The following is a 10,001-nucleotide window of genomic DNA, read 5'->3' as shown; positions in this document are numbered from 1 at the left end:
TAGGAACGGAGCTGGAAGTCAAACTCAGGTGTCCCGACTAGTATCTATTGAGTTTTATTTCTTTATTCTGTACCATCATTTTTAAAAATAATTACATATTTGTGATTAGTGTTTCTGAAAACCCAATGTCCCAATCAAAAGTTGAGTCTACACTAACGGACCTTCTGCCTGTAAACTCTGAATGAATGGGGCCCATTGTGTCTGTGAATTTTGGAGTTTGGAACAATGGGAGCCCTGTTGAGTCTCCTGAAGTAGCTTAGCCTCCTGTGCTGTTTAACCAGAGAAGCAATAGGAAGTGGCAGGAGAGGAGAGGCCCCCCAGTGTGTGACCTCCTGCCAGACTCAGAGGGTGGTAACAGGCAGCTGCTATGTGCTCTTCAGTTTTTGGAGAAACACAAAGTAAGTTATTGAGGAAAAGCCGAGTTTCTCTCCCGAGCATTGTCCCTGCATGATGAAATCCATAGATAAGTCTGAATGCGTGTATATTCGCTTATTTCCTAGCTGTGGCCACTTTAGAGTCCTTCAGTGTTTCTCAATATTATTTGACTTTGTACAAATTAAAGACATTTTTAAAGTTTCTTAAATAATATAAGCTCTACTAGGTGCTTTGCCAACAGACCAAATTAGGGGACCTCAGCTACACTAATGCCTTATTTGGAACTTGGAATAGGTAAATTTTTTTTTTTTTTGAAATTTTTTTTGAATTTTTGACAGTGGACAGTGAGAGAGAGAGACAGAGAGAAAGGTCTTCCTTTTGCCATTGGTTCACCCTCCAATGGCCACTGCGGCCAGCGCATCGCGCTGATCCGAAGCCAGGAGCCAGGTGCTTCTCCTGGTCTCCCATGGGGTGCAGGGCCCAAGCACTTAGGCCATCCTCCACGGCACTGCCGGGCCATAGCAGAGGGCTGGCCTAGAAGAGGGGCAACCAGGACAGAATCTGGCGCCCCGACTGCGACTAGAACCCGGTGTGCCAGCACCACAGGCGGAGGATTAGCCTATTGAGCTGCGGTGCCGGCCAGAATAGATAATTTTTATGTGTTGGTTATGACCATCAAAAACTCACTGAAATTGTGACAAACTAAGAAAACTCAAATTACCTGCTTTTCATTTTTGACTTCATGGTAAAGCATCATTATTTTACTTATTACATTTTTAAATGGAAGTGAAACTCATGTAACACAAAACTCACTATTTTAAAGTATCTAAGTCAGGGCAGGCATGCTGTGGCAAGTTAAGCTGCTGCCTGCAATGCCCGCATTCCGTATCAGAGTGCCAGTTCCAATCCCAGCTCCTCTGCTTCCGATTCAGGTTCTTGCTAATGCGTCCTGGAAGGCAGTAGAGGACAGCTGCAGTCCAAGAGGCAAGAGAGACAAATTAGAGAGCTCACATTCACTCGTTCACTCCCCAGATACCTAGGTCAGCCATGGCTGCAGCCAAGGGAACTCATTTGATGTCTCCCTCATGGATGGGAGGAACCCAGTCACTTGGTCCATCAAGATTGCTTCCAAGGTCTGCATTTTCAGGAGACTGGAATCAGAAGCCAGAGATGGGTACCAGACCCACGCACTCTGACATCCCCCCGGGACCCCATACTTAAGAAAGCAGTTATTCCCCCGTCCTCCCTCAGCCTTCCAGCAACACCAATCTGCTCTCTGTCTCTGGATTTACTAACTGCAGATATTCATATAAATGGAATCATACCATACCTAGCTTTTTTGAGACCGACTTTTCACTAGTGTATTTTCAAAGTTGATCCATATTGTAGCATGTAATCCATTCCTTTACATGCTTGAATAATATTTCATCGTTTTGGATGCTACATTTTGTTTACCCATTTCATCTGTGGGTGAACATTTGAGTTGTTCCACCTTTTGGCTGTTGTGAAAAGTGCTGTTCATGAATAGTAGTGTACGTGTATGTGTTCTCAATAGCTGTTTTCAGTATTTTTGGGTATATACCTTGTAGTAGAATTGCTGTGTTTGTTTTTTAAACTATAGCAAGATTCTTCCTCCCCTAACTCCTGCTCTCCCCCTCACCCCCAGAAGTATACCAGGATATTCTGGATTATTTTGCATCTGAAAGGGGCCTATGAATCCGGAATCCTTAATCTTGGTTTCCCCTTAACCTTCCTATGAGATTTGCATCAGTGAAATACTTGGTCACTGGTGGATCACATTCATGCATTCAGTGTCAAGTTATCTTTCTTTCCAAGAGGCCCAGCTTGCAGTGCCCCGCGTGACACCGAGTCATGGCTGTGGCCTTTGAGAGGCTTCTTAGTGTATGAGCCTCGTTTTTCTTTTCTGCTCACTGGGGACATAAGACCTACCTCATAGGGCTGTTGTTCATTCCCCTTCCTTCCTTAGTACAGAAAAAAGTTCTGCATTGGAGCTAATCTATCACTAAGCGCCATAGAAAAACAAGTTGAAAAGTGAGTAAATTCTATGCAATTATAATTAGTATTAAATGACTTATAAACTGTGTTTCCTGTTCATATTTTGCTACATTAATCTTCTAGTTTTTATATCTTCAGAGACGGAAGGTTGCAGTAAAGCTAAGGCAGCTAACTGTTCAACAGGCTTGGGTCAATGCTTATTTTGGTGAAAAAAATTCCTGCATTTCTAAAAGAACTGGGGCTGAGACAGAAGTAGTTCCAATGGGCGAGTGTCCAAATTGGCTGTTTAATGAAAAACTAATAATTTGAAACAATTCCTGTGTTTGAGTGTTTTGTTTTTATCCTTTGAGTAGTAAAACAGCTATTCTGGGTGGTGGTTTTTCATGAAAAAGTTTAAATATAGAATGAGAAGTTACTCCTAGGAAAAAGCTGGAGATGGGACAAATGGACTGTTAACCTTTGTTAGATCTTTTATTGTGGACTTTTAGCCATGGAAAGATCATTTTTTAGCAAAATAAAAGGCTGTGCTATTAGCCATTGAAATGATATCTTATTACAGCGAATGATGGACAATTTGAAATTATTACAGAAAAAATAAACCAAGACCATGTTGCCTAGAATCAACCACCTTCCTGTCCATGTTTGTTTTTTCTTATTCTATTCATTGCTACCACCAAAAAATGCTCTTCTTTGCCTCTCAAAATATTTCCCAGCATTAGTATGTAAATTAAAACTGTCTGCATTCCCACAGACCCCTGTGAACAAGTTGCAGGATAAAATTGACTGCATTGTCTGGCCATGGAATTAAAAAGATTTTAGAAACTGGAGAAACTAGTATTTAATATTTCATCAAGTTGCAAAAAGAAGTAAAAATAAGGCTTTTGTAGATTCCCCTGGAATATGGCCTTTTGACTTCCTAACTCACCTTCTGACTCCCTGGTTACACTAATTGCAAAGTGGAGACTGTATCACAGGGGGCTGCAAACACACGGGGTTAGCAGTGTTCTCAAAGAGTTCACAGTGGAAGGTTCTGGAAGGTTTGTGCTGTTCCAGTCAGCCACGTTGAGAGATTTGAGGTTGTCCTTTGGAAGCTTCCTAATGTTTGATTGTTGCCTCAGACAGTTGACTGCAATGCAAAACAACTAAACACCAAAACAATTATTTTCTATAACTTTTTTTCAAAGTGAAGAAGTGAAGACGGCAGTGATACAGGGTTATTTCTAGTCTTATGTATCAGTCAGCAATTCTCTGACTCAGCTTCTGGCAGCTGTGACCAGGAACTTTTTTTTTTTTTCTTTTAAGATTTATGTATTAAAGTTAGGGAGAGAGAGATAAAGAAATATCTTCCATCTTCTGGTTCACTCCCCAAGATGGCCACAATGGCCAGGGTCGGGCCAGGCCAAAGCTAGAAGCCAGGAGCTTCTTCCAGTTTTCCCACATGGGTGGCAGGGGCCCAAAGATGGGCCAAACTTTCTCTGCTTTTCCCAGGCTATTAGCAGGGAGCTGTATGGGAAGTGGAGCAGCCAGCAGTTGAACTGGTACCCAAATGTGATGCCGGTGTCACAGGTGGCAGCTTTCACTGCTGCACCATAGTGCTGGCCCCAACCATGAACTTTTGAAGTTTTCCTACAAAATGCCACTGATAAAACTGTGTTTTGGTTATGATTTTTTTTTTTTTTATTTGACAGGTAGAGTTAGACAGAGAGACAGAGAGAAAGGTCTTCCTTCCGTTGGTTCACCCTCCAAATGGCCACTACGGCTGGAGCTATGCTGATCCGAAGCCAGGAGCCAGGTGCTTCCTCCTGGTCTCCCATGTGGGTACAGGGGCCCAAGCACTTGGGCCATCCTCCACTGCCTTCCCGGGCCACAGCAGAGAGCTGGACTCAAAGAGGAGCAGCCAGGACTAGAACCCGGTGCCCATATGGGATGCTGGTGCTGCAGGCAGAGGATTAGCCAAGTGAGCCATGGCGCTGGCCCCTTGGTTATGATTTTTAAAAAATATAAATGGTGGCCAGCGCTGTGGCACAGTAGGTTAAGCCTCCGCCTATAGTGCCAGCATCCTAAATGGATACCGGTTCTAGTCCCAGCTGCTCCTCTTCTGATCCAGCTCTCTGCTGTGGTCTGGGAAAGCAGTGAAAGATGATCTAGGAACTTGGGCCTCTGCATTGGCGTGGAAGACCTGGAGGAAGCTCCTGGCTCCTGGCTTCAGATTGGCACAACTCCAGCTTTGTGGCCAATTTGGGAGTGATCCAGCGGATGGAAGACCTTACTGTCTCTCCCTCTCACTGTCTGTAACACTACCTCTCAAATAAATAAATAAATCTTTTAAAATATTATAAATATTTGTTTTATTTTCATCTGCTTGAAAGGCAGAAAAGATATCTTCCATCTGGTAGTTCAGTCCCCAAATGCCTGCAACAGCCAGAGCCGGACCACACTGCAGCCAGGAGCCAGGAACTCCATCCAGGTATTGCCTGTGGTTGGCAGAGGCCCAAGCACTTGAGCTATCATCTGCTGCCTCCCAGCCTGCATTACAGGAAGTTTATTGAAAGCAGAGGAGGCTGGGCGTTAACCAGTGCTCCCACGTGGGATGTGAGTTCCCAAGCAGTGGTTTAACCTGCTATAATACCTTTCCATATGGTTTAAAATTTTATTTTTGGATTATTTGAAAGGCAGATGGACAGAGGAGGAGACACAGAGTGAAAGAGATCTTCTTTTCACCAGTTGACTCCCTAGATGGCTACACACAGTAGCCCAGAGCTCTGTCCAGGTCTCCCATGTCAAAAGCAGAGCAGCCAGTCCTCAAACTAGCACTCCCATATGGGTTGCCAGTCAAGATTTTAATGCATGGGTGGAGGGAATAAGTTGTCTTTTCTATCTACTCAAAAATGTTTTAGCAGGTTGAGTACTATTTTTTGTCACTGTTAAAATGCTACATTACATGAGATGGTTCTTTAAGAGGAGTTTATTTCATTTTATTATTATTTTGGCTCACAAAAAAAACTCCTTTAGGACTGGCATCATTCCTCTAATACTCATTAACCGGGCCAAATTGAAAACTGAGGCACCTAACCCTCAGTGATAATCAAGAAGATAGGTAGTAGTTTAAGTGCAAGCAAATATTTGGATGGATTAGATTGTAACTGATTCCCTTAACACTGTGGTTTGGCCATGATCTTAGAAAATGTGCTTTTATTATTTCAAATTAAAAAAAAAAAGCCTGTTAGCATGTCATTTTATTTTAGGTCTTGGCAAATTATAGCTTAGATTTGTTTTACAAAGCTCAGAACTTCTTTAAATATACTTTTTTGTGTTTACAGGCTCTCCTTTTTACAATTTATTTGTTTATTTGAAAAGCAGTTAGAGCAAGACCTTCCATCCACTGGTTCACTCCCCAAATGGCCGCAACAGCTGGAGCTGGGCCAGTCCAAAGCCAGGATCTAGGAGCCTCTCCTGGGTCTCCCAAATGGGTTCAGGGGCCCAAGTACTTGGGACATCCTTCACTGCTTTCCCAGGCCATTAGCAGGGAGCTGGGTCCAAAGTGGTGCAGCCGGGACTCCAACTGGCAGCTGTGTGGGATGCTGGCAGCACAGATGGCTGCTTTACCCACTACAGCACAGCGCCAGCCCGTACGCTAGGCTCTTTGGCCTTGAAAAACTCAAAATGTACCTTTCCCTGGTAGGAATTAGGTATTTAAATTGAAGAGATAAAAATGTGCTTTGGGGGACCAGTGCCAAGGCTCACTTGGTTAATCCTCTGCCTGCAGCGCCGTCATCCCATGTGGGAGCCAGGTTCTAGTCCCAGTTGCTCCTCTTCCAGTCCAGCTCTCTGTTGTGGCCCGAGAAGGCAGTGGAGGATGGCCCAAGTGCTTGGGTGCCTGCACCCACGTGGGAGACCAGGAGGAAGCACCTGGCTCCTGGCTTCGGATCGGCACAGTGCTGGCCGTGGTGGCCATTTGGGGGATGAACCAATCGAAGGAAAACCTTTCTCTCTCTCTGTCTCTCTCTGTCTAACTCTATCTGTCAAATAAAATAAAAAATAAAAATAAATGTGTTTTGGGAAAATCTTGATGGTGTTACTATGTGGGGGTGGGAGAAGTTTCTATTCGCCACCTCTTCTGATTGTGATTTTTTAAAAAAAGATTTATTTATTAGAAAGGTGAACATACACAGAGAGAGAGAGAGATTTTTCATACATTGGTTCACTCCCCAAATGGCTGCAGTGGCTAGGCTGGGTCAGGCCAAAGCCAGGAGCTAGAAGCTTCATCTGGTTCTCCCACATGGGTAGTAGGGGCCCACGTACTTGGGCCATCCTCTGCTACTGTCCCAGGTACATTAGCAGGGAATTGTATTGGAAGCTGAAACAGAGCAGCTAGGACTTGAACCAGCACTCCAGTCTGGGATGCATGTGCCAAGTGGGGTGTAAGCTTCTGTGCTATAATGCAGGCCCCCAGTTGTGATGTCATTTAACCCTTCATCAGAAATTTATTGAATGCTAATATGTGCCCCGCATTACTTGGCTGTTTTCTGTTAGATTTTCTAACATGTGGGCAGGCATTTGGTGCAGCACTCAAGGCGTCACTTGGAACAACCATGTCCCATTATCAGAGTCCCAGCTACTCTGCCTCAGATCCAACTTCCAGCTAATGTGCATTGGTTGAGGCAGATCATGGCTCAAGTTGTTGGGCCCCTGCCACCATGTGGGAGATCAGATTCCTGACTGTTGCAGGCATTTGCAAAGTGAACCAGCGAATGAACTATCTATTGGCCTCTCTGCTTTTCAAATAAAATAAAAATAAAAAATAATTTTTCCCCAGAAACCTTTTATTTAAGGAATACAAACTTCATGCTTTTCATATATACAACTTTAGGAATATAGTCCCACCCCTCTTCCTCTTCCCTCTCCTATTCCCATTCTTATTTTTTACTAAGATCTATTTTCAATTAACTTTACACACGTATGATTAACTTTACTAAGTAAAGAGTTTGACAAGTAGTAAAAAAAAAACCTGTTCTTCAACAGTCAAGATAAGGGCTATTTCAAAGACGTTGCATCTCAAAGTATCAATTTCACTTCTATAGATTACCTGTTAGGTACTCCATTAGTTATCACAAATCAGAGAGAACATATTGTATTTGTCCTTTTAGGACTGGCTTATTTCACTAAGTATGATGCTTTTTAGTTTCATCCATTTTGTTGCAAATGACAGGATTTCATTTTTTTTTTTTAATCTGGGTAGTATTCCATGGTGTACATATTCCATAATTTCTTTATCCAGTCTTCAGTTGATGGACATTTGGGTTGATTCCATATCTTAGCTATTGTGAATTGAGCTGCAGTAAACATGGGGATACAGATAACTCTTTCATATGTTTTTTTCATTTCCCTTGGGTAAATTCTCACGAGTGGGATGGCTGGGTCATATGTTAGGTCTACATTCAGATTTCTGAGGTACCTACATATTGTCTTCCGCAGTGTCTGTACATTCCCACCAACAGTGGATTAGGGTGCCTTTTCCCCCACATCCTCACCAGCATTTGTTGTTTGTTGATTTCTGTATGAAAGACAGTCTAACAGGGGGAGGTGAAGCCTCATTATGGTTTTGATTTGCATTTCCCTGATGGCTAGTGACCCTGAGCATTTTTTTTTTCAGCTGTCTGTTGGCCATTTGGATTTCCTCTTTTGAAAAATACCTGTTGGGGCCCGTGCTGTGGCATGCCGGTATCCCATATGGGCGCCAGTTCAAGTCCCGGCTGCTCCACTTCCAGTCTAGCTCTCTGCTGTGGCCTGGGAAAGCAGTGAAAGATGGCCCAAGTCCATCGGACCCTGCACCCACATGGGAGGCCCTGAGGAAGCTCCTGGCTCCTGCCTTCTGATCAGTGCAGCTCCAGCCATTGTGGCCAATTGGGGAGTGAACCAGCAGATGGAAGACCTCTCCCCCTCTCTCTGCCTCTCTCTCTGTGTAACTCTTTCAAATAAATAAATCAATCTTAAAAAAAAAAAAAAAGAAAGAAATGGACAAAGGATGTAAACAGGCATTTTTCTTTCTTTTTTTGCCAGGTGGTTGGAGAGAAACATGAGCCATTTTTTCCCCCCTTTAGGTTTGCAGGTACACTATCCCCCACAGGCTCCAAGCAGGACTCCCACCAAGCTCTTTCTGCAACTTTATTGCCTGGTCTCACCTCACTCCAAAGCTGGTGCAGGGCTCTCAGCTGCTGGGGTCCTGAGCTGTGTACGTCCACACCCTCCATGTAGATCCACAGTGTCCCTCTAATCTGCCCGGAGCTTCCTCTGCAGTTTTCTCTCTATCTCTTCCCTGAAACTGCACTCTCTCCACTTTTTTAAAACTTTCTTCTAGACTGGAGCAGTAAGCTCCCTCCCTATTCTGCCATCTTGACTCTCCATGTCCCCAATAAAAATTGTTTTAAAAGTTTTCTAAATGGGTGCAGTAGGTTAAGCCACCACTTGCCGTGCTGGTATCCTATATGGGTGCCGGTTCAAGTGCCAGCTGCTCCACTTCCAATTCAGCTCCCTGCTGATTAGCCTGGGTCCTTAGGCCCCTGCTGCTCATGTGGGAGACCCAGAAAAAGCTCCTGACTCCTGGCTTTGGCCTGGGCCAGCCCTGGCCATTGCAGCCATTTGGGGAATGAACCAGCAGATGGAAGATTTCTCTTTCTGTAGCTCAGTCTTTCAAATAAATAAATAGATCTTTTTAAAAAAAAAAGGATTTTTTTTTTTGACAGGCAGAGTAAACAGTGAGAGAGGGAGAGAAAGGTCTTCCTTTTTGCCGTTGGTTCACCCTCCAATGGCCGCCACAGCTGGCGCACCACGCTGATCCGAAGCCAGGAGCCAGGTGCTTCTCCTGGTCTCCCATGCGGGTGCAGGGCCCAAGAACCTGGGCCATCCTCCACTGCCTTCCCGAGCCGCAGCGCCGGCCTTAAAAAAAGATTTCTAAAATGTATATTGGGTAGAGTTCCCTTTTTTTCAAGTAAGGCTCTTACTTTTTTTTTTTTTTTTTTTTTTTTTTTTATTTGACAGAGTTATAGACAGTGAGAGAGAGACACACAGAGAGAAAGGTCTTCCTTCCGTTGGTTGACTTCCCAAATGGCTGCTACGGCCAGCACTGCGCCGATCTGAAACCAGGAGCCAGGTGCCCCTTCCCAGTCTCCCATGTGGGCATGGGAGCCCAAACACTTGGGCCATCCTTCACTGCCCTCCCGGGCTACAGCAGAGAGCTGGACTGGAAAAGGAACAACCGGGATTAGAACCCAGTGCCCATATAGTATGGCGGCGCCACAGGTTGAGGATTAACCATGTGAGCCACGGCGCCAACCCCATAAATGTTTTTATCAATAATACAGGTTTAGATATATAGAACTGTGTCACCATAGAGGTTCTTTTACAGCGATAAAATTTTGACTTACATAGACTTAACCATAGCTGGGTCCTTAGAAACATTTCAAAGACAGATCTGTGTATTAGAAAGAATAGCACACATGGAGATAGTCCTGACACTGTATACAGTGTAATTAAATGTTGCTGTATCTATAATTTCTACCTCATCTTAAAGTATATATCCTTCAGATATTTGTCTTATAAGTTGTTCCTTC

This window comes from Lepus europaeus, chromosome 5 (assembly GCF_033115175.1).
Source record: "Lepus europaeus isolate LE1 chromosome 5, mLepTim1.pri, whole genome shotgun sequence".
Classification (NCBI taxonomy): domain Eukaryota; kingdom Metazoa; phylum Chordata; class Mammalia; order Lagomorpha; family Leporidae; genus Lepus; species Lepus europaeus.
Note: the sequence above shows the minus strand (reverse complement) of the source record.